The sequence below is a fragment of the Aythya ferina genome (assembly GCF_964211825.1).
Source record: "Aythya ferina genome assembly, chromosome: 6".
NCBI classification, from domain to species: Eukaryota; Metazoa; Chordata; class Aves; order Anseriformes; family Anatidae; genus Aythya; species Aythya ferina.
In genome coordinates this window covers 25,419,121-25,425,120 of record NC_140303.1, presented here as the reverse complement: position 1 = coordinate 25,425,120, position 6,000 = coordinate 25,419,121, and positions in this window count along the sequence as shown.

The following is a 6,000-nucleotide window of genomic DNA, read 5'->3' as shown; positions in this document are numbered from 1 at the left end:
CAGGGCCCCGAGCACCCATGGGTGGGGGAGCTCTGGGGCTGCCCCCCGAGCCCTGGTTGTGGCTCGGGTCACTGCTGGGCACCTGTGGTGTGTTTGCTGCATGCAGCGTGCCCAGTGCCTGGGGTTTGAGGTTTGCAGAGCATGTGGTGCCTGCAGCAGACATTGAGGTGGGTGTCAGAAGAGGGCTGGTACTGCAGCCTGCACGGCTCTGGGTGGTCAGCATGGGGGCTCTGCCCCTCTTTGGTGTCTGCAACACACTCAGAGCTCAGTGCCCTGCCGTGGGTCCTGCTCACAGCACGGCAAGGAGCGAGGGTTTGCTTGGTATTCACAGTGCCCGTGCCGCGCTGGGGCTTTGGAGCACACACACGGTGCCTGAGCTGGGTTTGATGTATGCAGCATCCCCAGAGCCCACGCCACGTTTGGTGTTTGCAGTAGCCCGTGGCACTCGGTACCCACAGCCGTACGGCTGCTTTCAGCGCGCTCGGTGCTCAGCACCAGCAGCACACTTGTTATCAGGCGTGTATTTGTCAAATTGGTGCCTGCAGTGTGTTTGCGCTCATGGTGTGCGCAGCGCTTGATGCCCAGGGTTTGCTTGGTAATTGCAGAGTGCTCAGCACTTAATACCTGTGGCATGTTTGTTATTTGCACAGCGCTCACCCTGTGTCTAAAGTGCTCGGCGCATGCAGTGTGCTCAGAGAGCGGGACCCGCGGTGTCTGATGCTTCAGCGCCTTCAGCGCTTGGTGTCAGCTGTGGTTTCCTATTTGCCAAGCGCTCGGTGATCTCCGCAGGCAGGGTTTTGTATTTTCCAGGTGTGCCCAGCGCCTGTTCTATTTGGCATTTGCAGCGCAGCCGGCGCTTGCACTGGCCTGCTGTCTGCGCCGTGCTCGCTGCCTGACGCTGTGCTCCCCGTGGTGTGGTCAGTGCTCGCAGCAGGCTGCTGGCGCCGTGTCCGGCTCTCGGTGCCAAGGCCACCGCTGATGTTTGCAGTGGGCTCAGCCTGTGGAGCCCTCGGTGTGATCCCACCGACTGTGCACTCCCTGCTCGCTCCCCGGGGCGTGCTGGCTGCTTGCTGTGCCCTCAGCCCTCTGGACCTGCAGTGCACGGCCCTCTCGCTGTGTGCTTTGCAACTGCTGCCCACAGTGCGGCTTTTCCCAGCTTCCTGATGTTTTGCTACTTACAAAGCCTGCTGCACACCATTTCTGGTGCATCCTACACTCACAGCTCGGATTTCAGTGCCCGTGGCACACACGGCACGGACAGTGCCCTCAGTGCTCAGCATCAGCCGTGTGCTTGCAGGGAGCTGGTGCCTGAAGCTCTACATTTGTGATATCCCAGCACACGTTTGTGGCTGCCCCTTCCAGGATGCTGGGCACCTGGACGCTTCCTCCACTCACAGCAGGCTCAGGACGAAGCCCAGCAGGGTGTCTGCACCGTGCTTGTGCTCGGTGCCCGGGCTTTGCAGCACGGGGTTCCTGAGGGTGCCCATCTCTGCAGCACCCAGCCTGGCACGCGCGCTGTTTGCTGCGTGCCACGTGCTCAGCAGCAGGCAGGATCCGTGCCGGCAGCGCTCGCAGCCCATGCTGGGGCTGATTGATGCCGCGTGCTCGGTGCCCAGCTGGGCGCCGTGCCGGCAGCGTGCGCAGCCCCGGGACGTGCCGGGGGCTCCTCCAAATTCCTGCTCCCCCCCTGCAGACCCTGCCCAGCCACCAGCAGGTGCTGTGGGGACGTGCAGCCCTACAGCTTCCTCACAGCAGAGGATTGGGGTGCAGGGTGGCAGCACGTGGCCCCAGCCCTGGGTCCCTGCCATGGGGGGGACAGAGGGACAGGGAGAGGGCCGTGTGTCCTCGGGGCACTGCTCCCGCAGGCACTGCTCTGGGCGAGGAGAGATAAGGGCACTGTGCTCCCGGCCACTCTGCCCAGCAGCCCAGAGGGCAGACGGGGTGCTCATGCCGTTGGTGGGGACGTGGCATGAAGGTTGAGGTTTTAATCACACAGATGTCAGGAAATCAGGAGCGATGGTTCCCATGGTAACGCTAACTCTGCCCCTTGCCCGTGGCGCGGCGGCTGTGTGCGCGCGGGGCCGTAATGGGCACCATGTGGCTGAGCTACGGCTGCTCGGGGACCCATAACTTTGAATTTCCTGACTTGGGTGCATTTAAAACCTCAGCCTTAATGCCGTGCCGAGGCAGCTCTGCTGGCACTTTACGGCTCTGTTGTTTTAGGGAAGGCAAACGGGAGGCAGGAGCCACCTGGGCTGAGCCCTGCTGGTGAGGCAGGAGGAGCGATCTGGGCAGGAGGGCTTGGGGTCGGCATCTCAGGACCGAGGGCAGGAGGAGCAGGCAGGCGCTGCCCCGTGCACCATCCCCACGGCAATGACACAGTCCTGGTGGCTGCAGGGGACAGGACGGGGCCCGCGGGTGCAGCCGAGCGCGAGGGAGCAGCTGAGCAATGTCTCGCGGAGCATGAAGAGCCGATCCTCACGCTCTGCTGGCTGGGCACGCTCCCTCCCAGCTCCTCACGTCCCCGGGGCAGGGGGTCAGTCCGAGGAGACGCATCCTGCGGGTACCAGCCCTGCTGGGGAGCACCCAGTGCCGTGGCTGCCTCCCAGTGCTGGGGGCATGCTGGTCCCCCAGCAGAGCACCCCCTGCCCGTGGCTCAGAGCCCCAGCAGGCTGCACTAGGGGCTCAAGCTCCCCCAGCTCCTTTTATTTGGGGGCCTCCTGCCCTGGCTCACCACCAGGCAGGGCTTTGGGCCAACTGGGCTGCCCTCTGGTTGCCTTTGCTTGCTTGTCAGCCATGAGGGAGCCAAGCTAGGGGATGTCCTGCTGGCTGTGGGGCCGGGGGAAGGATGGCATCCCCGTGCTGCGAGGCGGAGCGGCGTGGCTGGAGCACCCTCGGCCCCAGCGCTGCCCTCCCCACACAACTGCTGCAGCTCCCGTAATGTATTCATCCCAGGGTGCCCCGGTGCAGCTGCAATATCATTATTGGCGTTTATTACACCATTAGCTTTAAAGTTTTATAAACCACCAGGCAGGTGACAAGTGGCAGGGGGAGGCCCAAGCTGCGGGCAGGGGGCTGTGCGGGGATGGTGCTGGGGGCTGCCCCAGCGGGGTGCAGGGTTTGGTTTGCCCCCATGGTGGTGCTTTCACGGGCACTGCAAACCAGCAGCGCCCCGCAGCAGGCACACACATCGCCATGGAGCCACTTCGCACAGCGCAGCCACGTGCCTCGCTGCCCTCCTCAGGATGGCAGAGCCCACGGGGGACCAGCCAGCTGCAGCAAGGAGAGGCACACGGACAGGGAACACGCTCCCATGAAAGGGCTGGGATTTGGTCCATCATCCCACTCAGAGCCCATAGGATCCATCCTGGCTGCGATGAGGGCTGACGTCTTCCTCCCAGCCGTGACGGGCGGCCTGACACCCGGACCCTACTGAAAGCCAGCCCCGAAATTCCTGCAGGAACAGCCCCAAAGCCACAGGCACCCGGCGATGTTTTTCAGGCAACAGCAGAAGGTGCGCAGGGCACCTTGCGAGAGCTCGTGCACATAGCTCACAATAGGGACTTCGTAATTGAGGTTTTGCGCTTAATGAAGGAGTAAATTGAATGGGAGTGTTGTCCTTAATTGGGGTGTTGCATTAATTAAGGTATTGCACTTCGTTGGGGTAAGGCATTTAATAAGGAACTGCATTTAATCGGGTATTTATGTGAGCGGGGTGCGTTAACGGGGGTGTGGCACCGCAGGTGTGTCTGCTGGCCCTCAGATCTCACCTGTGGCCGTGGTGCCAACCAGGGGATGGGTCCCAACCTGAGGGGTCCAGCACAGCCCTGCCACCTCCCAGGGGATGGGAGCAGGGCAAGTCTGCTGAAGAAGAGCTGCTGCCCTCCCCACCCCAGCCTGCAGCCCTGCCTGCACCACCCAGCCCCCATGGGTGCCCCCCTGGGTGCATCCTGCTCGCAGCACCGCTGCCCCCAGTGCCCATTGGATGTCTCCCCGGCACTGTGGCACAGCCGTGCCCCCCGCAGCAGCCCCGTTCTCCCCTAATGGGAGCGGACACCCTGTCACCCCGCATCTCCCCGGAGCCGCGGCACGCACACAAGCCGCGAGCACGCCGCCCAGCTCAGTGAAGCTGCTGCCTTCGCAGGGCTCTGGGAGCTTCCGAGTAGATAGGAGTGCTGCGGCCAGCTGGGCTCCGCAGCCACGTTTCCTCCAATTAGATCAAAATTAATGATTGCCCCAGATCCGCTCCCCTGCAGGCAGGGGGCTGCATCCGGCTCCGCAGCACACGGGGCTGGTGAGGGAGGCGCAGCGGCCGGGTCCCTCTGCACAGCCCAGCTCTGTGGGTTTGGGGTGGTGGCACCGAGCAGGCAGCTCGGGGTCCAGCTGGGACCAGGGGGGTGATGGGGGTGCTGCTGGGGCTCGTTCCTCCGACAGATCCCCCTGTCCCCCCATCCTGCCACCTCCTGTGCCCAGGGCTGGTGCTGGTGGCTGGGGAGGGGACAGGGGGACCCTCACTGGGGTCTGTGCGTGCGTGGCCCCTCCAGGGGAGGGCGCACAGCAAATAATCGATCTCTCCTCTCGGTGGCAAGGCAAGAAAGCCACAAACAAATCCTCTTCCAGATTGGCCTGAGAATAGAGGAGGGCAGTGGCTGTGTCTCGGAGGGGATGAATCATTGTGAGCGTGCTGCAGGGCACCGGGGCAGGATCAGCCCCACGTGCACCCCTCCAGATCGGGGGCAGCTTCCCCTGTGTGGGGACTCCACCTAACCCCTGCTGCCTCTTGCAGCGTAGAGGAGCCCTGATACACCAACCCCCCCCTTCTTCTGTGCTCACAGCAGTTATTTTGTCTAAGGTTGCAGCCTCTGCTCTCGCCCAAACCCCCAGTGCCTCCAGCCGGTCTCCGTCACTGCTATCTGTTATTGCCATCCTCTGCACTCTTTCCAATTAGTCTGGATTTTTCTTGACGTCTGGTCCTGGACCAGGCACAGGGCGCCCGCCGAGGCCTCGCCAGCAGCAAGAGCTTCAGCTGCCTGGCGAATGCTGCCCCTCCTCACGCAGCCCCCAGCGCCGTCCTCCTTTCCACAGCTGCAGGGCAGCCGCTCATCCCCTGTGACAGGGGCACATCCCCCCCGAAAAAGCAAGGCTTCTTCCCTCCTTCCCTAGCTCCTGGCTGCTTCTCTGAACAGCTGGGCAGCTGGGAACCTGGCTTCTGCCTGCGCAGACACCCGCACCTGCACGGCTCCTCCTGCCCGGGGGTTCAGCCCCCCGCACGCGGTGCGCACCCAGCTGGAGCCGTGCCGGGTGTCACATTCGGAGAAGCCGACACCACCGCTGCCCGCTGCCGGGGCTCCTCTGCTCCCCGACCCAGCCCAGATCTTTGCGCTTGTCCTTTCGAATCGGATCTGATTGTTTTCAGGCCATTTCTCCGATTTGTCAACATCATTTCAGATTCCAGCCCTGTTCCCTCCAGCCCTCGCGGCTCCCCCCCCCGCCATCCAAGCACGGCACGCCAGGACCTCACCGCTCACCCACCCGAGCCTGGGGGTGCAGGGCAAGTGAGGGAGACCCCAATTCCCCAACCTGCCTGCTCACTTGCACGGTGGCAGCCCTGCAGCATCCCCTCTCGCTGCCTCTCTCCCCCCGTGCACGCGTGCCGTGCTCAGCCGCAGGTGGGGGGCTCCGGTGCAGAACGGCGAGACGCGAGTTGCTGCCAAGTGGCAGCGAGGGCTGTTCCCAGCTGGTGCTTTCCTCGCTGCCTTGTCTGGTCCCAAGGAAAAGCAGCCCCTGAGCCTTGCTGCCACCCCTCTCCCTGGCCCTCCCACCCCAGTGTTAGCTGCCTGTGCTGCACTGGGAGTTGGGTTTCCTGGCTGGGTTTGTCCCCATTTGGGCAGCGGGCATCTCCACCAGCTCTCAGCCTCCCTGCCAGCTCCACCTGTGGTGCACAGCCCATGGTCCTGCTCATCGCCCTGCCCTGCAGAGCGCTGCCCACAGCCACAGGAT